We start from the raw sequence: 26,330 nt of genomic DNA, 5'->3' as shown, positions 1-26,330 counted from the left end.
ACACAGGGTTTCGCCATGTTGGCCAGGCTGGGGACCTCTTTTATTTATTTGGTTGTTATTGTTTGTTGTTGAGACAGGATCTCACTCTGTCACCCAGGCTGAAGTGTAGTGGTACAATCACAGCTCACTGCAGCCTCATTCTCCCAGGCTCAGGTGATCCTTCCACCTCAGCATCCCGTGTAGCTGGGACCACAGGAATGCACCACCACAACTGGCTAATATTTTGTAGTGAGATGGGGTCTCCGCATGTTTGCCCAGGCCAGTCTTGAACTCCTGGGCTCAAGCAATCTGTGTGCCTCAGCCTCCCAAAGTTCTGGGACTACAGGCATGAGCCACAGCACATAGCACCCTCGAGCTGCTTTTATGAGGGCACTAATCCCTTCACACATGCAGAACCATATAACTTAATCACCTCCCAAAGGACCTACCTCTTAATACTATCACATTGGGTATTAGGTTCCAATACATGAATTTTGGGGGGACACTAACATTTGGACCATTGCATGTGTATACTATCAAGTCTATTTACATAAAATTCAAAGACAGGACAAAGTACAATGGAAACTATGGGGAGTGATGGATATGCATTAATCAATATGACCATGGTAATCAGGACACAATGGATTTCAACTCATCACACTGTACATCTTGAATATATACAATTTAATTTATCAATTAAAATTTTTTTTTTTTTTTTTGAGACAGAGTCTTGCTCTGTCCCAGGCTGGAGTGCAATGGCACGATCTCAGCTCACGGCAACCTCCGCCTCTCGGGTTCGAGCTATTCTCCTGCCTCAGCCTCCCGAGTAGCTGGGATTACAGGTGCCCACCACCATGCCTGGCTTATTTTTGTATTTTTTAGTAGAGATGGGGTTTCACCATCTTGGCCAGGCTGGTCTTGAACTCCTGACCTTGTGATCCACCCGCCTCGGCCTCCCAAAGTGCTGGGATTATAGACATGAGCCACCACGCCTGGCCTTTTTTTTTTTTTTTTCCCCGAGACAGAGTCCCACTCTGTCACCCACCCTGGAGTGCCGTAACGCAGTCTTGGCTCACTGCAATCCCCTCCTCCCAGGTTCAAGGGATTCTCCTGCCTCAGCCTCCCGAGTAGCTGGCATTACAGCTGTGCACCACCACACCCACCTAATTTTTGTGTTTTTTAGTAGAGATGGGGTTTTGCCATGTTAGCCCGGCTGGTCCCAAACTCCTGACAGCTCGCCTCAGCCTCCCAAAGTGCTGGGATCACAGGCGTGAGCCACTGTGCGCTGGCCTAGTTTTTATATATATTGTTTTCTTTGGCATGTTCTTTTTGTTTTGAATCATTCACTTATTTCCTTTTTATTTTTAGAGATGGGGGTCTCCCTCTCTCACCCAGGCTGGAGTGCACTGGTGCAATCACAGCTCACTGCAACCTCAAACTCCTAGGCTCAAGGGATCCTCCTTCCTTAGCTTCCCAAGTAGCTAGGACCACAGGTGCAAGCCAGCATGCCTGGCCAATTTTTTATTTTTATTTTTTGTAGAGACAGGGTTTCGCCATGTTGCCCAGGCTGGTCTTGAACTCCTGGCCTCAAAATATCTCCCTGCGTCTGCCTCCTAAAGTGCTGGGATTACAGGTGTGAGCCAATGCACCCAGCCATTTCTTCTTTTTTGGTTTAAAAATATTTAATTGATAATGGCCAGGCATGGTGGCTCACACCTGTAATCCCAGCACTTTGGGAAGCCAAGGCGGGTGGATCATGAGGTCAGGAGTTCAAGACCAGCCTGGCCAAAATGGTGAAACCCTGTCTCTACTAAAAATACAAAAATTAGCCGGGCGTGGTGGTGTGTGCCTGTAATCCCAGCTACTCAGGAGGCTGAGGCAGGAGAATGGCTCGAACCCGGGAGGTGGAGGTTGCAGTGAGCTGAGATGGTGCCACTGCACTCCAGCCTGGGTGACAGAGCAAGACTCCATCTCAAAAACAAACAAATAAACAAACAAACAAAGAAACTCTGCAGTGGTACAATAAGTGATAAATACAAAAATATAGTGGTACTTTCAGGGGGTTAGGAGGAAGAGACTGGGATGGGTCCATGGAGAATTTCTTTTTTTTTTTTTGAAATGGGGTCTCGCTCTGTTGCCCAGGCTGGAGTGCAGTGGCGCCATCTTGGCTCACTGCAAGCTCTGCCTCCCGGGTTCATGCCATTCCCCTGCCTCAGCTTCCTGAGTAGCTGGGACTACAGGCGCCTGCCACCACATCCGGCTAATTTTTTTTTGTATTTTTAGTAGAGACGGGGTTTCATCATGTTAGCTAGGATGGTCTCAATCTCCTGACCTCGTGATCCACCCACCTTGGCCTCCCAAAGTGCTGGGATTACAGGGGTGAGCCACCTGTAATGTGTGAGCCCATGCCATGGAGAATTTCAAAGAGACACTGGGATTGCTGGGCTTCTGTTGCTGCTGTTTTAACATGGAATGTCTCAGACTCTTGAATTTGCTTGTCATTCTTGCGCAAGAGCCATGCTAAAGTGCTATGTGCAGTTCCAATTTCAGTATACGTGCTGCCAAAGTGAGTGAGTACTGCTGCTTTTTTTTAATTGTGACAAAATATATGTAACATAAAATTTATCATTGTAACAATTTTTAAGTGTACAGCTCCATGACATTAAGCATATTCACACTGTTGTACAACCATCACCACCATCCACGTCTAGAACTTTTTCATCCTCTCAAACAAAAATTCTGTCCCCACTAAACCTAACTCTCCAGAATATCCCCCCTCCATCCAGCCCCGGCCACCACCATTATATCTATTCTATTTTCTATTCTATTTTCTTTCTGTCTTTTTTTTCTTTTTTTTTTTTTTGAGATAGAGTTTCACTCTGTCGCCCAGGCTGATGTGCAGTGGCTCAATCTCGACTCACTGCAACCTCCGCCTCCCAAGTTCAAGTGATTCGTCTGTCTCACCCTCCCAAGTATCTGGGATTACAGCCACGTGCCACCATGCCTGACTTTTTTTTTTTTTTTGAGATGGAGTTTCGCTCTTGTTGTCCAGGCTGGAGTGTAATGGCACAATCTTGGCTCATCGTAACCTCCGCCACCTGGGTTCAAGCAATTCTCCTACCTTAGCCTCCCCAGTAACTGGGATTACAGGCGTGTGCCACCATGCCCAGCTAATTTTGTATTTTTAGTAGAGATGGGGTTTCTTTTTCTTTCTTTTTTATTTTGAGACGGAGTTTCGCTCTTGTTGCCCAGGCTGGAGTGCAATGGCGTGATCTCGGCTCACCGCAACCTCCGCCTCCCGGGTTCAAGTGACTCTCCTGCCTCAGCCTCCCTAGTAGCTAGGATTACAGGCATGTGCCACCACGCCCGGCTAACTTTGTATTTTTAGTAGAGACGGGGTTTCTCCATGCTGGTCAGGCTGGTCTCGAAGTCCCGACCTCAGGTGATCAGCCCACCTCGGCCTCCCAAAGTGCTGGGATTACAGGCATGAGCCACCGTGCCCGGCCATGAGACAGAGTTTCTCCATGTTGGTCAGGCCAGTCTCGAGCTCCAGACCTCAGGTGATCCACCCGCCTCGGCCTCCCAAAGTGCTGGGATTACGGGCATAAGCCTCCACGCCCAGCCCTTGGGCCCATCGTTCTGTTTCCTGTCTCCGTGAATTGAAATACTGTAGGTACTTCATATTAATGGAATCATACCATATTTGTCCATTCATGTCTGGCTTATTTCACTTAGCATAATGTCTTCAAGGTTTATCTTGTTGCAGCATGTGTCAGAATTTCCTTTGTTTTTAAGTCTGAATCATATTCCATATTATATTATATTCCATATACCATGTTTTATTTTTCCATTTATCTACTGGTGGACATTTGGTTCATTTCCACCTTTGTGGCTGTTGTCAATAGCACTGCTATGAAACTGTTAATGTTTTCTCTCTTAAGTCGATAGTAATAATAGTGTGTGTGTGTGTGTGTGTGTGTATATATATATTTTGAGACGGAGTCTCCCTCTGTCGCCCAAGCTGGAGTGCAGTGGTGCAATCTTGGCTCACTGCAAACCTCCTGGGTTCAAGCGATTCTCCTGTCTCAGCCTCCCAAGTAGCTGGGATTACAGGTGCGTGCCACCATGCCTGGCTAAGTTTTGTATTTTTAGTAGAGACGAGGTTTCACCATGTTGGCCAGGATGGTCTCGATCTCCTGACCTTGTGATCCACCTGCCTCGGCCTCCCAAAGTGCTGGGATTACAGGCATGAGCCACCGGGCCCGGCCCCTATATTATTATTTTTAAAACCATACATATAAGTTTATTTCCTATTTTTAAGCTCAGAATCGCTTAATGTTATTTATTTTCACACTTTCCCACAGTGGAACAGTCTTTATTACTTTGCTTGGCAGTAAGTAACTCCAGAAAGTAATCTAATGACTCAGTTTTACTATGGCAAATATTATTAGCCATTTTCTTGCCAAAATAATCAATACATTATTAAAGTTCATCTTGTAAATGTTCTAAACTAACTGATGATAAGACCACAATAAAAGGTAATGTAGAGTCAGACGCAGTGGCTCCTGCCCTGTAATCCCAGCACTTTGAGGAGGTAGGTGGAGCACTTGAGACAGGAGTTTGAGACCAGCCTGGGCAACATAGTGAGAACCCCATCTCTATAAAAAAATTAAAAATTAGCTGGGTGTGGTGGTGTCCACCTATAGTCCCAGCTACTCGAGAGCCTGAGACAAGAGGATTGCTTAAGCCCAGGAGGATGAGGCTGCAGTGAGCTATGATTGCACTACTGCACTCCAGCTTAGGCAACACAGCAAGATCCCGTCTCCTCCACAAAAAAAGGAGGCCAGGCATGGTTGCTCAAGCCTATAATCCCAGCACCTTGGGAGGCTGAGGTGGGCAGATCTCTTGAGCCTAGGAGTTAGAGACCAGCCTGGACAACATGGAAAAACCTTGTCTCTACAAAAAACAGAAAACAATTAGCCGGGTGTGGTGGTGCATGCCTATAGTCCCAGCTACTCTGAGGCTGAGGCAGGAGAATGGCTTGAACCAGGGAGGTGAGGTTGCAGTGACCCGAGATGGTGTCATTGCACTCCAGCCTGGGCGACAGAGCGAGACTCCATCTCAAAAACAAACAAACGAACAAACAACAATCACAAAAAAACCCTGCAAAATATATTTTACCACAGTTAAAAAGAAGGAGGAGGCTGGGCGCGGTAGCTCATGTCTGTAATCCCAGCACTTTCGGAGGCCAAGGTGGGCAGATCACCTGAGGTTGGGAGTTCAAGACCAGCCTGACCAATATGGAGAAACCCCATCTCTACTAAAAATGCAAAAAATTGGCCAGGTGTGGTGGCTTATGCCTGTAATCCCAGCTACTTGGGAGGCTGAGGCAGGAGAATCACTTGAACCCAGGAGGTGGAGGTTGCAGTGAGCTGAGATCATGCCATTGTACTCCAGCCTGGGCAACAAGAGCGAAACTCCATCTCAAAAAAAAAATAAATAAATAAATAAATAAACAAATGAAAAAAAAGGAGGAGGGAAGGAAAGTGTTGGATCGTGCAAAGCTTTGTGACTCTAGTGAAGATTTGAGTTTTCAATGATTTCTTTTATTTATTTATTTATTTTTTTTAGAGATGAAGTCTCACTCTGTTGCCCAGGCTGGAGTGCAATGGCACGATCTCGGCTCACTGCAACCTCCGCTTCCTGGGTTCAAGCGATTCTCCTGCTTCAGCCTCCTGAGTAGCTGGGATTACTAGCATGCGCCACCATACCTGGCTAATTTTTGTATTTTTAGTGAAGATGGAGTTTCGCCATGTTGGCCAGGCTGGTCTCGAACTCCTGACCTCAGGTGATCCGCCCGCCTTGGCCTTCCAAAGTGCTGGGATTACAGGCGTGAGCCACCACGCCTGGCCCATCTTCAGTGATTTCTATGCATTGTCTGGGTTTTTGCAAAATTAGATCATGGATTACCTCTATAATTTTTCAAAATTAACTTGCCATTATAGGAGTCCAGGCAAGGGGTTAAGAAGTCAAGGAGGAGGAGAATCAGATCTTTCATTTCATAGCTGGAAAAGTCAGGCCAAATCTGAGGGAGGGCACCTGTCAGAAGTGCAGGCCCTCTGCCAGAGCTCCAGGGTTAGAACCCAGCTGCTGCCCTCTTGCCTGGTGTATGAAGGAAGGAACAACTGCGGTGACGGAAGCGGCCGCAATTAGACAGCAGGCATTGATTGAGTGGGGGCTGCAGGCAAAGTCCTCCATGGGTGCCCGGGGATGGACAGGCAGGTGAGCTAGGGGCCAGCCTGGCCTCACCTTCAAAGAGCTGGTTCCCAGGTGAGAAGATATGGCCCTGAGAAAGGTACCTGGCAGTACAGATGATAAGAGGCCCTCTGCACTCTAAACACACCCACCTTCTAGCCTTATCTTTGTGTGTTAGAGTTATTTATTTACAGGCCATGTTAGCAGGAAGACGGGGGGCTCCTTGAGGGCGTTCATTCATTCAGGCATTTATTGAACTACTGTGTACCCAGGCACTGATTGGGACAGCTGTATGCAGTAGCTGCTTGATAAACATACATTGCATTGAATGACAAGCTCGGAGCTTACCATTTCATAAGCACTGCATACATCCTGCTTGGATTGAATAAATAATGTATGAATAAATTACAGGCATCAGGCCTGGCACACAGTAGGTGTTTAATACATGTTGAATGCATGAAGGAAGGACTAACACAAGGTCTGGCATGCAGGAAATACATGTTGCAAGAACCTGCCTGTATTTTTTATTTTTTATTTTTTTTTGAGATGGAGTCTCGCTGTCGCCCAGGCTGGAGTGCAGTGGCGCGATCTCAGCTCACTGCAACCTCCACCTCCCAGGTTTAAGTAATTCTGCCTCAGCCTCCCAAGTAGCTGGAATTACAGGCACACGCCACCATGCCGAGCTAATTTTTGTATTTTTAATAGAAAAAATACAAAATACAGCCTGTTGTCCGGGCTGGTCTTGAACTCCTGACCTCAAGTGATCCACCCGCCTGGGCCTCCGAAAGTGCTGGGAATACAGGCGTGAACCACCCTGTGCCCAGACTTTTTTTTTTTTTTTTGTGGAGACAGAGTCTTACTCTGTTGCCCAGGCTGGAGTGCAGTGTTGCAATCATGGCTCACTGCAGCCTTGACCTTCTGGGCTCAAGTGATCCTCCCACCTTAGCTTCCAGAGAAACTGGTACCACAGGAGTGTACCACCACACCCAGCTAATTTTTTTCATTTTTCTTTTTGAGATGGAGTTTCGCTCTTGTTGCCCAGGCTGGAGTGCAATGGTGCAATCTGGGCTCACTGCAACTTCCGCCTCCCAGGTTCAAGTGATTCTCCTGCCTTAGCCTCCTGAATAGCTGGGATTACAGGCACACACCACCACGCCCAGCAAATTTTTGTATTTTTAGTAGAGATGGGGTTTCGCCATGTTGGCCAGGCTGGTCTCGAACTCCTGACCTCAGGTGATCCACCTGCCTCGGCCTCCCAAAATGCTGGGATTACAGGCACGAGCCACCGCGCCCATACTTTTAAATTTTTTTTGCAGAGACAGAGTCTCACTAAGTTGCCCAGGCTGGTGTCAAACTCCTGGACTAAAGCGATTCTCCTGTCTTGGCCTCCTAAAGTGTTGGCATTACAAACGTGAGCTACCACACCAGGCCTGAACCTGTCTTCTTTTTTTTTTTTGAGACAAAGTCTTGCTCTGTCGCCCCAGGCTGGAGTGCAGTGGTACGATCCTGGCTCGCTGCAACCTCCGCCTCCCGGGTTCAAGCAGTTCTCCTGATCAGCCTCCTGAGTAGCTGGATTACAGGCATGTGCCACCACGCCTGGCTAATTTTTGCATTTTTAGTAGAGATGGGGGTCTCACTGTGTTGGCCAGGCTGGTCTCAAACTCCTGACCTCAGGTGATCTGCCTGCCTTGGCCTCCCAAAGTGCTGGGATTACAGGCATAAGCCACCGCGCCCAGACTGTTTCCAGTTTTTTCTGATGACATACAATGCTGCTGGGGCCATCATCCTTGCTCACGCTTCCCAGTGCACTCCTGCATTTCTGTCAACAATGTCAGCTGTGGAGCGGCTGCATCATAGGTTACACAAACCTTCAGCTTTACTAGACATTGCCCAGCTAGTTCCCAAAGTGTCTACTAATTTTTGTAGTTTATTTCACCCCCAATCGCACCCTCAGCTCACTACACTTGGGTCATATGGGCCTTCTTTTGGGCCCTTTAGCACATGTGCACCTCAGTCAGAAGGCCTATTCTATCTGCCATTTCATCTGCTGAGAGCACTTCCCCAACACTCAGCCTAGCAAAGACCTTTTCTTCAGAGCTCAGCTCTAGGCATCACTCCCTCCCCAATCCGAGACCAGGTCAACCCTCCCTTCTTCCATGTTATGGAACTCACAGCACCACATGTGTCTTCTTTGTGATATTTATCAACTTCAGAGTTTCCTCTCTATCTGTGCAACTCTTGGAACAAAGTCTGTCTCCCCTGCTAAGCTGTAAGTTCCCGTGTTTGTTTAAGCTCACTGCCCTTTCTCCAACACCCAACAGCAAGCCTGGCACATGTTAGGCAATGGGTGTTTTTACTCTAATAGCTATTCTGTATTCTAACTCATATTTGAGTTCAGTATGTAACTTTTCCAGCATGTTTTCACATTAATTAGCATCTTCTGGGGCCGGGATCATGACAATGTAGACACAGTCCCTTCCCTTAAGGAGTTCACAGATTTAGGTCAATAAATGTTAACTGGACTCGCTGGTCCGTGACATATTTTAAGTGCTTAGAAACTGTTTAATTGACTCAGAGGTCCCCCTCATCTGAGTATTACTATAATGAACAGTGTGGGCCAGTGTTTTCTGAGCACTTATTATGCACCAGACACTCTGCTAAGTGCTTTTCATTTACCATGTCCTGCGTGCTCACATCCTTCCCAGGAGGTCCTGTATCACCTCCATTTGACAGATGAGGGGACTGAGCCTCAGGAAGGTGAATTCATTCATCTGTTCCAGGTCACACAGCTGGTACATGGTACAGACAGGATTTCTCAGCCAGAGCTCCTAACCTGTACCTCCTATTACAATGCTGCATTTTCCCTGCTCCAATTACACTGCTCTCTTTCTTTCGTTCTTTATTTTTTTGAGATGGAGTCTGGCTCTGTCACCCTGGCTGGAGTGCAGTGGCCACATTTGGCTTACTGCAATCTCTGCCTCCCAGGTTCAAGTGATTCTCCTGCTTCAGCCTCCCAAGTAGCTGGGACTATAGGCGTGTGCCACCATACCCGGCTAATTTTTGTATTTTTAGTAGAGATGGGTTTTTTCACCATGTTGGCCAGGCTGGTCTCGAACTCCTGACCTCGGGTGATCCACCCACCTCGGCCTCCCAGCGTGGTGTGAGCCACTGTGCCCATCTTTTTTTTTTTTTTTTGAGATGGAGTCTTGTTCTGTCGCCCAGGCTGGAGTGCAGTGGTGTGATCTTGGCTCACTGCAACCTCCACCTCCCAGGTGGAAGCAATTCTCCTGCCTCAGCCTCCCAAGTAGCTGGGATTACAGGCGCCTACCACCACACCCAGCTAATTTTGTGTATTTTTAGTAGAGACGAGGTTTCGCCATGTTGGCCAGGCCTGTCTCGAACTCCTGACCCCTGGTGATCCACCCGCCTCGGCCTCCCAAAGTGCTGGGATTACAGGCATGAGCCACCGCGCCCAGCCCACTGTGCCCATCTTAAATTACACTGCTTTGTGTTGGAGTCCAGAGACTAAGTTTGATACCTACCATTACTGGGCACCGCAATACTAACCATTTTACGTCCGTCTATTCATTTAATTCAAATAGTTACTGAACCCACCATGAACCAAGTTCTGTTCTAGGGGCTGGAGATATGGAGGTAAACAAAACAGACATCCTAGTGGGAGGAGTAAAAACTAAAGAAACTCAGTAAAGTAGAATATAAAATATGGGCTGTGCACAGTGGTTCACGCCTATTATCCCCGCACTTTGGGAGCCAGAGAGGGAGGATTGCTTGAGATCAGGAGTTCCAGACTAGCCTCGGCAACATAGTGAGACCCTGTCTCTACAAAATTAAAAAAAAAAAAAACAAAAAAACTTGGGCCAGGCGTGGTGGCTCACGCGTGTAGTCCCAGCACTTTGGGAGGCTGAGGCAGGTGGATCACCTGAGGTCAGTAGTTCGAGACCAGCCTGTCCAACATGGTGAAATGGTGTCTCTACTGAAAATACAAAAATTAGCTGGGCGTGGTGACGGGCACCTGTAATCCCAGCTACTCAGTAGGCTGAGGCAGGAGAATTGCTTGAACCCAGGAGGCAGAGGTTGCAGTGAGCCGAAGATTGCACCATTGCACTCCAGCAGCCTAGGTGACAGAGCCAGACTCACACACACACACACACACACACACACACACACACACACACACACACAAAACCCACAAAACCCAAAATTAGCCAGGTGTGGTGGTAGGCGCCTGTAATCCCAGCTACTTGGGAGGCTGAGACAGGAGAATCGCTTGAACCCCGGAGGCAGAGGTTGCAGTGAACCAAGATCATGCCATTACACTCTAGCCTGGGGGGCAAAAGCAAAACTCTGTTTCAAAAACAAACAAACAAACAAACAAACAAAAACACCGGCTGGGTGTGGTGGTGCATGCCTGTAGTCCCAGGTAATCGGGAGACTGAGGCGGGAGGATCACTTGAACCCAGGAGTTGGACGTGGCAGTGAGCTGTGATTGTGCCACTGCCCTCCAGCAGCCTGGGTGACAGACAGAGACCCTGTCTCAATATATTAGGCTGGCGCAAAAGTAATTGCAGTTTTTGCCACTGAAAGTAATGCCATTGAAGGTAATGGCAAAAACAGCAATTACTTTTGCGCCAATCTAATAGATATGTAGATATGTAGATAATATGATCGATGGTGATCAGTGATAAGAGTGAAAAGGAAAACAGAACAGGGAACAAGGGGCCGGGCTCGGTGATTCATGCCTGTAATCCCAGCACTTTGGGAGGCCGAGGTGGACGGATCACTTGAGGCCAGGAGTTCGAGAACAGCCTGGCCAACATGACAAAACCCCACTTCTACTAAAAATACAAAAAAATTTAGCCAGGCATGGTGGCGTGTGTCTGTGGTGCCAGCTACCCGGGAGGCTGAGGTGGGAGGATCCCTTGAACCCAGGAGGCAGAGGTTGCAGTGAGCCGAGATCGCGCCATTGCACCCCAGCCTGGGCGACAGAGTGAGACCCTGTCTCCAAAAAACAAACAAACAAACAAACAAAAACAAAAAAAGAAAAGAAAAAGGAACAAGGAAAATAAGATGGTAAATGCGGTCTCCAAGGTCTTGTTTCATCTTCCTATGTCCATTATTTTTCCCATTATGCAAGTGAGGAGGAGGTTCAGAGAGGTGGAGTAACTCGTCCAGGGACTCACAGTGCACAAGCGGAGACGTCAGTGTCCTGGAAGGACCCATCCTGCAATCGCTCTTGGCTGTGTTCCTACCCAGTGTCTAGGATGGAGGTGAACACAAAAAGAGCATCAGGCTTTCTCTCAAGAGCTTGAGACCTGGCAAGCGGGTAGGTCAATCCCTGTGAGCAGAGGACTCCCTAAAGCCCTTGTGATGCATCCATGAGGTGCCCAGGGCAGACATTGAGCAATCACCTTGGGAGAAGCAGATGCAGAGGCTGGAGTCGAAGCTCAGGCTGATGAATCGATTCCAGACATCAGGAGCGGAAGGCAAAGCGCCCCTAGGATCTTCTGGGACTATTGGTGGCTCCCAGGCCCACCAGTCCTGGCTCTACTCCTCTTCAGCCCTCTTATCTCCAGCCTTTAGGCCTTCAGGTAGGGAGACCTAACGACGCTAGTTACCTATAATTAGCCACAGCTGCCCGGCGCGGTGGCTCACGCCTGTAATCCCAGCACTTTGGGAGGCCGAGGCGGGCGGATCACGAGGTCAGGAGATCGAGATCATCCTGGCTAGCACGGTGAAACCCCGTATCTATTAAAAATACAAAAAATTAGCCGGGCGTGGTGGCGGGCGCCTGTAGTCCTAGCTACTCGGGAGGCTGAGGCAGGAGAATGGCGTGAACCCGGGAGGCGGAGCTTGCAGTGAGCCGAGATGGCGCCACTGTACTCGAGCCTGGGCGACAGAGCAAGACTCCGTCTCAATAAATAAATAAATAAATAAATAGCCATAGCCTAGCAGTGAGGAAGCTAGCGTCACATGCAAACAGCGGCCCCTCCTCTACCCGGCATCATGAGCTTGGGGTGCCTCCCAGACTGCTGGGTGGTGGCGGTGGAGGACGCAGGGTACGCGTTTTTAGGCCTCAGCTGTGAGCAATGATGGCTGGTCCCCATGACTCAGTTTCTGTGCAACAGGTGTCATGAACAAGGGTGGCAGTGTGGAATAGAGTGGGTAAGGGTCTGGACTTTGGAGCTAGAAAGGTGTTCCCACCTCGCGAAGGCATACCAACTTATTTTTTATACCTCTAAGAGACTTGGTATCTTTTTTTTTTTTTTTTTTTTTTTTGGAGACGGAGTCTTGCCTCTGTCACCCAGGCTGGAGTGCAGTGGCATGATCCCAGCTCACTGCACCTCCGCCTGTTGGGTTCAAGCAATTCTGCTTCAACCTTCCGAGTAGCTGGAACTACAGGCGCACACTGCGACCCCTGGCTAATTTTTTTGTTTTAATAGAGACGGGGTTTCACCATGTTACCCATGCTGGTCTCAAACTCCTGAGTTCAGGCAATCTGCTCGTCTTGGCCTCCCAAAGTGCTAGGATTACAGGCATAAGCCAGTGTGCCAGGACTTTTTTTTTTGAGACACAGTTTCACTCTGTCAGCCAGGCTGGAGTGCAGTGGCGCCATCTCGGCTCACTGCAACCTTGACCTTCCGGGTTCAAGCAATTCTCCTGCCTCGGCCTCCTGAGTAGCTGGGATACAGGTGCCCACCACAACGCCCTGCTAATTTTTGTATTTTTAGTAGAGATAGAGTTTCACCATGTTAGCAAGGCTGGTCTCAAACTCCTGACTTCAGGTGATCTGCCCGCCTTGGCCTCCCAAAGTGCTGGGATTACAGGCATGAGCCACCGCACCCAGCCGGTATCTTGTTCAAAGAGGTACACTTTAAGGATTAGTTGATCAAGCTGAAAATATACATAGTTTTGGAGGTTGAGGAATTCATTCATTAATTCAACAAAACATTTGTTGAGTATGTTTTATGAGCTGGGTCCTAGGACCTGAAAATAAACAGTGAAGAGGCCGGGCGCGGTGGCTCACACCTGTAATCCCAGCACTTTGGGAGGCCGAGGAGGGTGGATCACGAGGTCAGGAGATCGAGACCATACTGGCTAACACGGTGAAACCCTGTCTGTACTAAAAATACAAAAAATTAGCCGGGCGTGGTGGTGGGCACCTGTGGTCCCAGCTACTGGGGAGGCTGAGGCAGGAGAATGGCGTGAACCCGGGAGGCGGAGCTTGCAGTGAGCCGAGATTGGTGCCACTGCGTTCCAGCCTGGGCGACAGAACGAGACTCTGTCTCAAAATAAATAAATAAGTAAATAAAATAAACAGTGAAGAGGACGAACAAGGTTGGTCTCCTCAAGAGACTTTTCCTTTTTTTTTTTTTTTTTAACAGAGACAGGGCCTAATTATGTTGCCTAGGCTGGTCTCAAACTTCTGGGCTCTCAAGTGAGCCTCCTGCCTTGGCCTCCCATAGTGCCGGGATTAGACGGGGAATTTTCCTTTTATTAAGTGAGTGGCGTTAGACTGTGGACACGTGAGTAGTCTACTAGTTGTGACAGGTGTTCTGAATGAGAAAGAGTTTTGCGTGACAGTAGAGGTAAACTCACCTGCTTCCAATCTGTAAGGGAGCCATCTCTGAATTTTCTCTCTTCAGGCTGGGGATAAGAGCCAACGTCTTCATTTCAGAGCATCTCAGCCGCACCAGGGGGATTGTCGTACTCTCTGCCATGAATAGGTGCCGCGGGATGAAGACGAGAGTTTCCTATCAAGGCTGCTGTGTTTTGTTTTTGTTTTGTAGATATGGGGTTTCACCATGTTGCCCAGGCTGGTCTCTAACTCCTGGGCTCAGGGGATCCACCCGCTTTGACCTCCCAAATTGTTGGGATTACAGGTATGAGCCACAGTGCCTGCCTAAGGTTGCTTTGTATGTGAATCAAGGAGGCACTCAATACATAGTTGTGGGATTAATGAATGTCATTTCAAGGAGGGTTAAAGGCTATGGACACCATCTGTAAAGGGTGTTAGAATTTGGTTATCCAGGAAAACAGAAAATTTCAGCGGTTATTTGAGATTTCCAGAAGGGTGAGTAGTTTTGGGACTTGGGGAGGAGGAATTGGGGTGCTGGGTTTCCATTCAACAAGTATGTTTTCCAGCCTGGCCAACACGGCAAAACCTCGTCTCTACTAAAAATACAAATATTACCTGGGTATGGTGGCGGGTGCCTGTAATACCAGCTATTTGGGAAGCTGAGGCAGGAGGATCGCTTGAACTCCAGAGGCAAGGCAGAGGTTGCAGTGAGCCGAGGTCGCGCCACTGCACTCCATCCTAGGCGACAGAGTGAGACTCCGTCTCAAAAAAATAAAATAATAATAAAAAACACAAGTATTTTTAGAGGACATGCAGGCATTTTGCTAGAGCTATATCTATGAATGAGACAGACCAGGTACTGCCCTCCTAGGGCTTACAGTCTGGTGAGGGCACAGGCAACAATAAGATGATGTGGTAATTACTGGGAGGGGGCAGGAAAGAGAGAGAGCAAAGCAGATTCCAGGAAAAACAGGAGGGAAGAAGGGCTGGGGGAATAGATTGGCATATGCAAAGGTCTAGAGGAGGAAAGAGCAGGTTTAGTCAAAGAACTCAGAATAGTTCAGCATGGTCAGGCTTTGGAGTCTGGTGAGGGACAGGATGTACAAGCAAGGGGTCTCAATCCATCCATTCCAGGCAGCCTTCCCCAAGGCGTTCCCCTTGGGGAAAAGCTAAATTTGCCCAACCCACAGCTAGCTGTCATCGTTCTGGAGCCCAGGAGGTCAACTTCACTTTAATTAAGACACACCATTTATTGAGTCCTGTTATAGAACATTGGCTCATTCAATTGTTGGGTAACTTTATTTTTTTATTATTATTATTTTTTGAGATGGAGTTTTGCTCTTGTTCCTCAGGCTGGAGTGTAATGGTGCGATTTTGGCTCACCGCAACCTTCACCTCCCGGGTTCAAGCGATTCTCCTGCCTCAGCCTCCCAAGTAGCTGGGATTGCAGGCATGTGCCACCATGCCCGGCTAATTTTGTATTTTCAGTAAAGACGGGGTTTCTCCATGTTGGTCAGGCTGGTCTTGAACTCCCAACCTCAGGTGATCCGCCTGCCTTGGCTTCCCAAAGTGCTGGAATTACAGACATGAGACACCTCGCTCGGCCTATTTTTCTTTCTTTCTTTCTTTTTTTGAGACGTAGTCTTGCTCTGTCACCCAGGCTGGAGTGCAGTGGCACAATCTAGGCTCTGCAACCTCCGCCTCCCAGGTTCAAGCATTTCTCTTGCCTCAGCCTCCCAAGTAGCTGGGATTGCAGGCATGAGCCACCATGCCCAGCTAAATTTTATATTTTTAGTAGAGATGGGGTTTCCCCATGTTGGCCAAGTTGGTCTCAAACTCCTGACTTCAGGGGATCTGCCTGCCTCGGCCTCCCAAAGTGCTGGGATTACAGGTGTGAGCCACTGCGCCTTGACCCTCTGGTAACTTTTTTTTTTTTTTTTTTTTTTTGAGATGGAGTCTCGCTCTGTCACCCAGGCTGGAGTACAGTGGCGCGATCTCGGCTCACTGCAAGCTCCGCCTCCCGGGTTCACGCCATTCTCCTGCCTCAGCCTCCTGAGTAGCTGGGACTACAGGTGCCGGCCACCACGTCCGGCTAATTTTTTGTAGAGATGGGGTTTCACCGTGTTCGCCAGGATGGTCTCCATCTCCTGACCTCGTGATCCACCCGCCTCAGCCTCCCAAAGTGCTGGGATTACAGGCGTGAGCCACCGGGACCGGCCTCCTCTGGTAACTTTCATGTGACCCCATTTTACAGATGAGAAAACTGAGACTCAAGTTTGGGCACTTTGTCTAAGGTCATGCGGCTGACTACATTTAGGAACTGCGAATGTTCACTTATGTAAATACTTCTGCTTTAGCAGTGCCTCTTCCATGAGGTAATGTGTGTAAAAGCTTTCTTGTAGTAGAGCCATATAAACACGAAGCATTGTTATTCATTTTGCTGGACTTTTGGCTCCATCCAGTTCAGCCTGCAGCATTTAGGGAGTCCAGGAAGGGGTAGGGGCAGTAATTAAAGCCTAAAGGCCCAATGGCCTCTCAGAATTCCCTATCTATTCTGGTTCCCTCTCCGAGGCACCTCCAGATTTTATCTTCTACCAAATAGAGAGTTTGTTTCTCAGAAGTTGCAGGATGTGGGCGGTTATAAAAAAAAAAAAAAGCAGCATCAACAACTACAAAAACCCCAGCAGCAGCCTAAACACAAAAGAGTCTGAATTTTGAACAAAAGGCAGGGTGAGACCTTAAAGTAAACGCTGACACATCCTCTCCCCAGCTGTGAACTGGGGGGTCTGAGGGCTGCAGCAAAGGTCATCTGTCTCTACATCTTTAGGCAGGAAATGCAATTCAATCCTCCCAGTGACTGATCACTTCGCAAGATTAATGGAATCATCTCCAACACTGGTCTCTGTTCCAACAGCACAAAAAGTGAATAAACCTTCTCACTTACTCAGCAAGGTCAGCGGATTCCCTGTTCTAAAAGTTCAAAACTTTTCTCCAGGAAATTTGTCCTTGACTATTCCTTTGTGGGGCGAAATCCTGCTTTCTGGGCTAAGACTGAAAGGTGGTATTTGAAAGTCCGGGGACTTTTGTAGGCTTTTCATCTGTTGCTACTTCAACTTTCAAATAAAATAAATGCAAAAGGCCTGATTTTCCCTGAAAGGGTTAACTGCCAGCCCTCTGAGCCCTCCCTCGGGGATGATCAACCAATCACAATTGAGCATGATGAAGTAATGCTTAGATTTTTATTTCCATTGGTTAACATAATTGTCCATCAATCCAAAGAGGCAATTTTTTTTTTTTTTTTTTTTTCTGTTTTTTGAGACAGAGTCTCGCTCTGTTGCCCAGGCTGGAGTGCAGTGGCGCGATCTCGGCTCACCACAACCTCCGCCTCTCGGGTACAAGCAATCCTCCTGCCTCAGCCCCGCTAGTAGCTGTGATTACAGTCACGCGCCACCACGCCCGGTTAATTTTTGTATTTTTAGTAGAGGGGGTTTCACCATGTTGGCCAGGCTGGTCTCAAACTTCTGACCTCAGGTGATCCACCCGCCTCGGCCTCCCAAAGTGCTGGGATTACAGGCATGGGCCACCGCGCCCGCCCCAAAAAGACAAGTTTTTTAAAGAATTTTTGAACTTTTATGACTCTTCCTGGCATTAACCCCTTAATTAACTCACCTGTTACATCCAGTGTTCCTTTCAACCCTCACAGTGGAAGAGACAGATTATAAAATGAAGAATTCGCTGGGCGCAGTGGCACACGCCTGTAGTCCCAGCACTTTGGGAGGCCGAGGCGGGTGGATCACCTGAGGTCTGGAGTTCCAGAGCAGCCTGGCCAACATGGTGAAACCCCGCCTCTACTAAAAACACAAAAATTAGCCAGGCATGGTGGTGGGCACCTGTAATCTCAGCTACTCGGGAGGCTGAGACAGGAGAATAGCTTGTACCCGGCAGGTGGAGGTTGCAGTGAGCTGAGATTGTGGCATTGCACTCCAGCCTGGGTGACAGAGCAAGACTCCGTCTCTAAATAAATAAATAAAATGAAGAATTCTAGAGAGAAACTGAAGTCTTCCCCAAATGGCCAAGGCCTGACAGTCTATATGCATACATTTTGGTCTTCCTTAGTCTTTTTACTCAATCTACAAAAGACTGAGGAATAAAAAGAAAAGGTCTTTGGAGACCCCAGGCTGGAGTACAGTGGTAGAATCTCGGCTCACTGCAACCTCCACCTCCCAGGTTCACGGGGCTCTCCTGTCTCAGCCTCCTGAAATAGCTGGGATTACAGGTGCCCGCCACCATGCCGAGCTAATTTTTTTGTATTTTTTTTTAGTACAGACAGGGTTTCACCATGTTGGCCAGGCTGGTCTTGAACTCCTGACCTCAGGTGATCCACCTGCCTTGGCCTCCCAAAGTGCTGGGATTACAGGTGTGAGCCACCGCGCCCGGCCTGGAGACCCCAATCACTTTAACAGAAATAGTATGATCTGTTATCCTCCCAGATTAAAACAAATAAGAATATTTGTTTTAGGGGCCGGGCGCAGTGACTCACGCCTGTAATCCCAGCACTTTGGGAGACAGAGGCAGGCGGATTACCTGAGGTCAGGAGTTCGAGATCAGCCTGGCTAACGTGGTGAAACCCCATCTCTACTAAATATACAAAATTAGCTGGGCGTGGTGGCGCACACCTGTAATCCCAGCTACTCCAGAGGCTGAGGCAGGAGGAGGCTGAGGCAGGAGAATCGCTTGAAGCCGGGAGGCGGAGGTTGCAGTGAGCCGGGATTGTGCCACTGTACTCCAACCTGGGTGACAGTGAGTCTCCGTCTTAAAAAAAAAAAAAAAAAAAGAATATTTGTTTTAAATTGCAAAACTCATACAAATATGGCAAATCTCTAACATTTGCCAACACTGGATGCTGGATACACAAGTCTTTATTTATTTAATTTAATTAATATATATTTTTTTTTTGAGAGGGAGTCTCACTCTGTTGCCCAGGCTGAAGTGCAGTGGCACCATCTCGGGTCACTGCAACCTCTGCTTCTTGAGTTCAAGCAATTCTCCTGCCTCAGCCTCCTGAGTAGCTGGGATTACAGGTGTGCTGGGATTACAGATGTAACCACACCCGGCCAATTTGTGTATTTTTAGTAGAGACAGGGCTTTGCCATGGTGGCCAGGCTGGTCTTGAACCCCTGACCTCAGGTGATCTGCCTGCCTGAGCCTCCCAAAATGTTAGGATTACACGCGTGAACCACCGTGCTAGGCCCTCTTTATTTATTTTATATACCTTTCATTATGTTTGAAATATTTGACAAATGTAAAAGGTCAAAATGGTTGTTAAAGACGCAAATAATATATAAATATAACCCCCTTAAAATTTTCTCCCCTCCTGTGAGGGAATCAAAGGTAATGGTTTGCCGCGCAATTCCAAGCCTTTCTTTTTTTTTTTTTCTTTTTGAGATGGAGTCTTGCTCCCGTTGGGCAGGCTGAAGTGCAGTGGCATGATCTCGGCTCACTGCAACTTCTACCTCCCGGGTTCAGGCGATTCTCCTTCCTCAGCCTCTCAAGTAGCTGGGATTACAGGCGAGCGCCACCACACCCAGCTAATTTTTGTATTTTTAGTAGAGACGGGGTTTCGCTATGTTGGCCAGACTGGTCTCTAACTCTTGACCTCAGGTGATCCACCTGCCTTGGCCTCCCAAAGTGCTAGGATTACAGGAGTGAGCTACCGCGCCCAGTCTCCAAGCCTTTCTTATCTTTTTTTTTTCTGGGGGGGGGCACACATATACATATATACAAATATTACTATAAATAGCTTGTTTTGACATAAATGGGTCATAATATACACTTTATTCTGTGACTTTTTAAAACCAATTGAATTTTCTATCACAACACTCAGATTTATGTAACACTTAAATAATACTTTTTTTCTTTTTCTTTTCTTTTTTTTTTTTGAGACGAAGTTTTGCTCTTGTTGCCTAGGCCCCTAGGGTGCAATGGTGCGATCTCGGATCACTGCAACCTCTGACTCCCGGGTTCCAGCATTTCTCCTGTCTTAACCTCCTGAGTAGCTGGGATTACAGGCACACGCCACCATGCCCAGCAAATTTTTGGTATTTTTAGTGAGACGGGGTTTCACCATGTTGGCCAGGCTGGTCTCCAACTCCTGACCTCAGGTGATCCGCCTGCCTCAGCCTCCCAGTGTTGGGATTACAGGCATGAGCCACCGCGCCCAGCCTAAATAATACTTTAGAATGGCAGTTCTACAGATAGCACATGGAGAGGGGTCCAAGATTATAGTCAGTGAAAGGCAAGATGAGAGACGGTGTGTATATTTCTTTCTTTCTTTATTTTTTGAGATGGAGACTTGCTCAGTCACCCATGCTGGAGTGCAGTGGCATGATTTTGGCTCACTGCAATCTCTGCCTCCCGGGTTTAAGCAATTCTCCTGCCTCAGCCTCCCGAGTAGGTGGGATTACAGGCGCATGTCGCCACGCCCGGCTAATTTTTGTATTTTTAGTAGAGACAGGGTTTCACCATGTTGGCCAGGCTGGTCTCCAACTCCTGACCTCAAATGATCTGCCTACCTTGGCCTTCCAAAGTGGTGGGATTACAGGCGTGAGCCACAGCACCTGGCTGGTGTATATATTTCTGTGATAGAATAATACAAGAAAATAAGGCTGGGCGCAGTGCCTCACACCTGTAATCCCAGCACTTTGGGAGGCTGAGGCGGGCAGATCACCTGAGCTCAGAAGTTCGAGACCAGCCTGGCCAACATGACAAAACCTCGTCTCTACAAAAAATACAGAAATTAGCTGGGTGTGGCGGCATTTGCCTGTAGTCCCAGCTACTCAGGAGGCTGAGGCAGGAGAATCACTTGAACCAGGGAGGCAGAGGTTGCAGTGAGCTGAGATCATGCCACTGCACTCCAGCCTGGGCGACAGAGCAAGACTCCGTCTCAAAAAAGAAAAAGAAAAAATTATGGAATATTTCATAAATACAATAGAATCTGAAAAATATTTAACTATACTTTAAGGAACAGTCTCAGATGCCCAGCAGGTGGATTAAGAAACAGAAAGTCACTAGTATCTCTGTTCATACTCCTTTCCTGAATGGTCTTTTGCAGCATTTTGTGTTAATCATTCCTTGCTTTTATTCCTGTTTTGCGACTTACGTATCTATATCTAAAGAATATTTAGCCTGTAATCCCCCAATTTGGGAGGCTGAGGGGCGGATCACTTGAGCTCAGGAGTTTGAGAACAGCCTGGGTAACATGGCAAAACAGTGTCCCTACAAAAAATACCAAAATTAGCTGGGCCTGGTCTTGCATGCCTACAAGTCCCAGCTACTCGGGAGTCTGAGATGGGAGCATTGCCTGAGCGCGGGAGGTGGAGGCTACAGTGAGCTGTGATTGTACCACTGCACACCAGAGCCTGGGTGACAGAGCAAGACCCTGTCTCAAAAAAAAAAAAAAGAATATTTAGTTTTGGTTTAGGTTTGCCTGATTTTGAATCTTATAGACTTAAAAAAGGAATAAAATGGAATTATTTTTGAGTAGGTAATACATCTGTGCAGTACAAAATTCAAGAGGTACTACAGCATCTAAAATGAGATTAAGTCAATAAGGTTGAAAATCAGGCACCATTCATGTACATATGTGGTAAAAATATCACTTTACCAAAAAATAGGCTTTCTTCTCTTTTCCCAGTTCTTTTTCTCACTTTTTGATCTTTCCAAAGGAAATTCTGCGCATACTAGAGGAGGTATGGGTCGGGCGCAGTGGCTCACGCTTGTAGTCCCAGCAGTCTGGGAGGCCGATGGGTGGATCACCTGAGGTCAGGAGTTTGAGACCCGCCTGGCCAGTATGGTGAAACCCTGTCTCTACTAAAAACACAAAAATCAGCCGGGCGTGGTGGTACACACCTGTAGTCCTAGCTACTTGGGAGGCTGAGGCAGGAGAATTGCTTGAACCCAGGAGGCAGAGGTTGCAGTGAGCCGAGATTGCGCCATTGTACTCCAGCCTGGGTGTTATAGCAAGACTCTGTCTCAAAAAAAAAAAAAAAAAAGCATGTAGATACAGATATATCCCTTTTGGTTTACTTACATGGTCAGCACAACTTAGTATTATTAGTATTCTGCATCTTGTTTTGTTTTCGTTTTGGTTTGGAGACTGGTTTGGAGACGGAGTCTTGGGATGTCACCCAGGCTGGAGTACAGTGACATGATCTTGGCTCACTGCAACCTCTGCCTCCTGGGTTCAAGCGGTTCTTGTGCCTCAGCCTCCTGGGTAGCTAGGACTACAGGCGCACGCCACCACGCCCAGCTAATTTTTGTATCTTTAGTAGAGACGGGGTTTTATCATGTTGCCCAAGCTGGTCTCGAACTCCTGACTCAGGTGATCTGTCTGCCTTGGCCTCCCAAAGTGCTGGGATTGTAGGCATGAGCCACTGCGCCTGGCTTCACTCCCGATTTTTGATAATATTACTATGACTTTGTGCAAAGCCCCTCACATTTGCAGTACCTTTGAATCCTTGCCAAATCTCCATAAGGGGCTGTAATTCTCTACCTTTATGGCTGAGGCTCAAAGACAGGTTAACTTGCTTGGCCAAATTTTATAGCTAGGAAATAACGATAGGATTCGAACTCAGAGCTTATAGGAATCCAGAGCCCACAGGGTTGCCCACTATGCTAAGCCTCCCTTCAGGGCTGTCCCATAGAAGATGATAGAGATATTCAAGATATTCTTTTTTTTTTTTTGAGACAGAATCCCCCTCTGTCGCCCAGGCTTGAGTGCAGTGGTGCAATCTCAGCTCATTGTAACCTCTGCCTCCTGGGTTCAAGCAATTCTCCTGCCTCAGCCTCCTGAGTTGCTGGGATTACAGGTGCGCACCACCACGCTTGTCTAATTTTTGTATTTTTAATAGAGACGAGGGTTTCATCATGTTGGCCAGGCTGGTCTTGAACTCCTGACCTCAGGTGATCCACCTGCCTCAGCCTCCCAAAGTGCTGGGATTACAGGCGTGACCCACTGTGCCCGGCCAATGATAGGGATATTCTGTATCTGCACCATTCAGTGCTGTCACTTCTAGCCCCTTCAAATGTAGGTACTGGGTTAAGCAGCTGAATTTTACATTTTATTTTAATTAAATTTAAGTAGCTATATGTAGCTAGTGTATCCCATCAGACAGTGCAGCCTTAGAGTGCTTTCCAGAATTTGTTTTAACTCACCTACCAGGCTATATATACCTAAGAGGCTGATTTGATACAGGGTCCCCCTAATCAACCTTCCACAAACATTTGTGGAATGAATGAAGGGTCCATGGGGAAAGGGGGCCAAGGATATCAGCAAAGGTTTCCTAGAAGAGGCCATCTGGTTACAGTGTGAATGCTTGCAGTGTTAGCCCTTAAACCACTCTCTCTGAGTGCCTGCCAAGGGCATGGCACTGCGTAGACTCCTGGGGATACCAGTTGGATATGAGGTTGTCCCACCTGCTCAGATCTTACAAATAAACTTAAGGACAAATAATTGGTGATAGGGTAGGAATCCTGAGACGTGGATGATCACTTTCAGATATATATTCTACTGACAGACTCAAGCACAAAGCTGCAATCCCTTGTAGCTCTGTTTGCAATAGAAAAAGATTGAAAACCATCTAAAAGTTAGGGAACTAATTAAATCATTCTTGCACCATTTATCTGCCCAATGAAATGCTATGAAATCATTAAAAAGAATAAGGAAACTATATATGCTGATGTGGAATGATTAGATATCCTTAAATTAAAACAAAACAGGGCCAGGTGTGGTGGCTCACGGCTGTAATCTCAGCACTTTGGGAGGCCGAGGCGGGAGGAACACTTGAGCCTAGGAGTTGGAGACTAGCCTGGGCAACATGGCAAAACCCTGTCTCTACCAAAAATACAAAAATTAGCTGGGCATGGTGGTGCACTCCTGTAGTCTCAGCTACTTGGAAGGCTAAGGTGGGAGCATTGCTTGAGTCCAGGAGGTGGAGGTTGCAGTGAGCTGAGATTATGTCACTGCACTCCAACCTGGGCAACAGAGCAAGACTCTCTCTCAGAAAAAAAAAAAAAAAAAAAGAAAAGAAAAATCAGGAGCTATGATAATCATATATGAATATGAGAACAACTTCAATTTCTTATCAAGATTCTGGTTTCTGAGAGCTACATCCAGTGTCCACCCTTTCCTTGGGAAGCTGCAGGTCCATCGTCCTACCCAGCCTCGAGTTTGCCCCAATCTGCATGCCCCACGCTGCATCTTCTTTTCTCTAGCCTCTCTGTCTTTGGGCACAGAGTTGCTCAATCAACCTTCCATGAAGGAAGAATGAATGGGGGTAAGTCAGGCAGGATTTGACTGGGCCTTTTGTAAGATCGAGCAGGAGGGTCCAGGAAATCATTATTATTATGTTTCCAATACAACCGGCCTGGTGTTTTCCTGCAAGAAAAAGTACATCTCTGGGGTAAGCACCTTCACCTTCTCTCTTCCCTCACCTAATCTCCACTTCTCTGGGACAATTAGTCAACACTGGGAGCTCCAGGGTCTTGGCCCTTCCCCCTTTGGTCCAAAATAACCTCCTCCCCCACTTTGAGCAAATGCTTGGAATTCTTTCAACTGGAGGACAAAGCCTTTCATCTGCCAATTACTGATAAAGAGAAAATGCAAATATCGAGGGGGAAGGTGATTCATCAAGGGCCCAACATTTATTGAGTGGCCACTTAGGACCCGGCAGCAGGGCAGGCATTCTGGGGGAGGCCAAGGGGAACAAACCCCCGGCTGGCCCATTCTTTTCTCGTGTTTGCGGTTTCCTCGAGGTTTGTAAAGGGAGGGGATTAAATTAGGTGACTACCCAGCCCCTTCCCACTCTGACAGGCCAGGAACTCCTCATGGAGGTGATAGATGGACTTAACTGTTTTTACACTAAGGTGGCTGCCATTGGACCTTTTTCTGATGCCAGCTTTTGGGGCCACCATGAGGCCACTTGGAGAGAAAGAAGGGCCTCAGGGAGAAAAAAGAATTAATTAGATCAAGCATTCTATTATATATTTTTTGCTTTATTTCACTTAATTCACTTTGCATCACTCTCCAGCCCATGCAGCCTCCTTTGAACATGTTTATTTCATTATGGGGCAGTAGTGAGGCTGGTAAGTTACTAAAAAAAAAAAAAGAGCACGTGATGGCCAAGCCAGGCTCCAGTGTGAGCCCTGGCAGCGGCACATACGCGCTATGTGATCCTGGGTGAGTGGCTTTGCTTTTCTTAGTCCTAATTTCCTCTTTTGCAAAATGGGAACGAACAAGACGATTTCCCTTAAAGGGTTCTTGTGAGAAAGACAGGAACAAATAAAATGGTCCATGGTTCTGGACGGACTGAAGGCAGAACCGGCAGCACTCACACGAAGGGCTACTGATTGCATGCAGCAGCCCATGTGGGCGATTTCAGTTTGGAAACAAATTTTGATGTTTCCCAGCCTCATCCTTGCTTAAAAGATTTTTACAGCTAGTGAACATGAATGAAAACAAACTTCAAAGAGTAGCCTTTGGGGGTGGGTGGGAAAGACTACAGTCAGATAGGACAGGAAACTTCTAAGGTGAGTGATGGGGAAGCTGTCTCTTAGGACGGCCAATACGATGCTGATAGTGACATCCTATCTCCCGGTGGGGAAGCACGTCCTCCCCACAGGTCTGTCTGATAGCCTGGGGACCATATGAGAGCACAGCAATCATTCAGATTCATAATTTCTCTGAGCTTCAGTTTCCCCGTCTGCAAAATGACCAGCTCCAAGTATCCCACAGGATTATGGCAGAAATAAAATGTCAGGCTCAAAGCCTGCTATCTACAATGTCCCTTGATCGTCTCCCTCTTGCCATGTCATTTTATCAGCATCTTTACCCCCAAGATCAGGCCTAGCAGGGCGCCGCAGCTGGGGCTGGAGGAATGTTTAGGGTCAGCTTTTCTCAAAGTCGACCTGACTGTTGCTCGTGATGGGAGGACAAGACAACCCAGGACCAGTGCTGGGGTAGTCAAAAACACTAGTAAGTGGACAGGGGCCTAATGACACCTATGTATGTACGAAGGGTGCGGATACCTCCGCTAAGAAGCCCTGTAGGATTCATCAAGGGGCACCAGAGTTCCCCCCACACATCCCAGAGCACCATGCACCTTTCCACCGACTTTTCTCCTATAAACGACCAACAAGGGCTTACCCTTCGCTCCTGTGCGGGCTGCGTTAGGAGGCGCCAGATCCAATTCTCTTCGTCTTCCGCTCCTGAGCATCTATCTGCTCCCCTTGCCGAGCGCAAGAACCTTTAAAAAATGTCCAACTTCTGTTTCAGGGCTGGTCGCCTAGTAAAGGAGTCCACAGAGGCGAGCAGAATGAATGAATGAAAGGCAACGTCTTCCGGTCAGCTGCGGGCTGCAAAGGCTCTGGTCTGGCTGTATTTCCTGTACGTGTGTGTGTCCACATCTTTGAGTGCCGGGAGTTTAAAAGTTAGGCAGTCCTT

At 47.6% G+C, this 26,330-nt stretch overlaps 1 long non-coding RNA gene and 1 other non-coding gene across 3 annotated transcripts; both read right to left on the bottom strand.

Annotated features, from left to right (window-relative positions):
* Positions 1-2,446: 2,446 nt before the first annotated feature.
* LOC112135943 (U6 spliceosomal RNA) lies at positions 2,447-2,557 on the bottom strand. Its single transcript, XR_002917163.1, has one exon. It is a non-coding gene; the product is annotated as a U6 spliceosomal RNA (small nuclear RNA).
* A 5,089-nt stretch (positions 2,558-7,646) lies between these two features.
* Positions 7,647-26,251, bottom strand: LOC129049358 (uncharacterized). 2 transcript variants are annotated; one of them, XR_008512406.2, is made up of 4 exons: positions 26,034-26,251; positions 14,447-14,569; positions 13,852-13,966; positions 7,647-11,511 (listed from the first exon to the last, which is right to left on the bottom strand). It is a non-coding gene; the product is annotated as an uncharacterized LOC129049358 (long non-coding RNA). The 2 variants fall into 2 exon arrangements; XR_008512405.2 differs by having other exon boundaries at positions 14,447-14,593; positions 26,034-26,168.
* Positions 26,252-26,330: the final 79 nt, after the last annotated feature.

The sequence above is a fragment of the Pongo abelii genome, chromosome 10 (assembly GCF_028885655.2).
Source record: "Pongo abelii isolate AG06213 chromosome 10, NHGRI_mPonAbe1-v2.0_pri, whole genome shotgun sequence".
Lineage (NCBI taxonomy): Eukaryota > Metazoa > Chordata > Mammalia > Primates > Hominidae > Pongo > Pongo abelii.
Note: the sequence above shows the minus strand (reverse complement) of the source record. Positions and strands in the feature narration are given on the sequence as shown.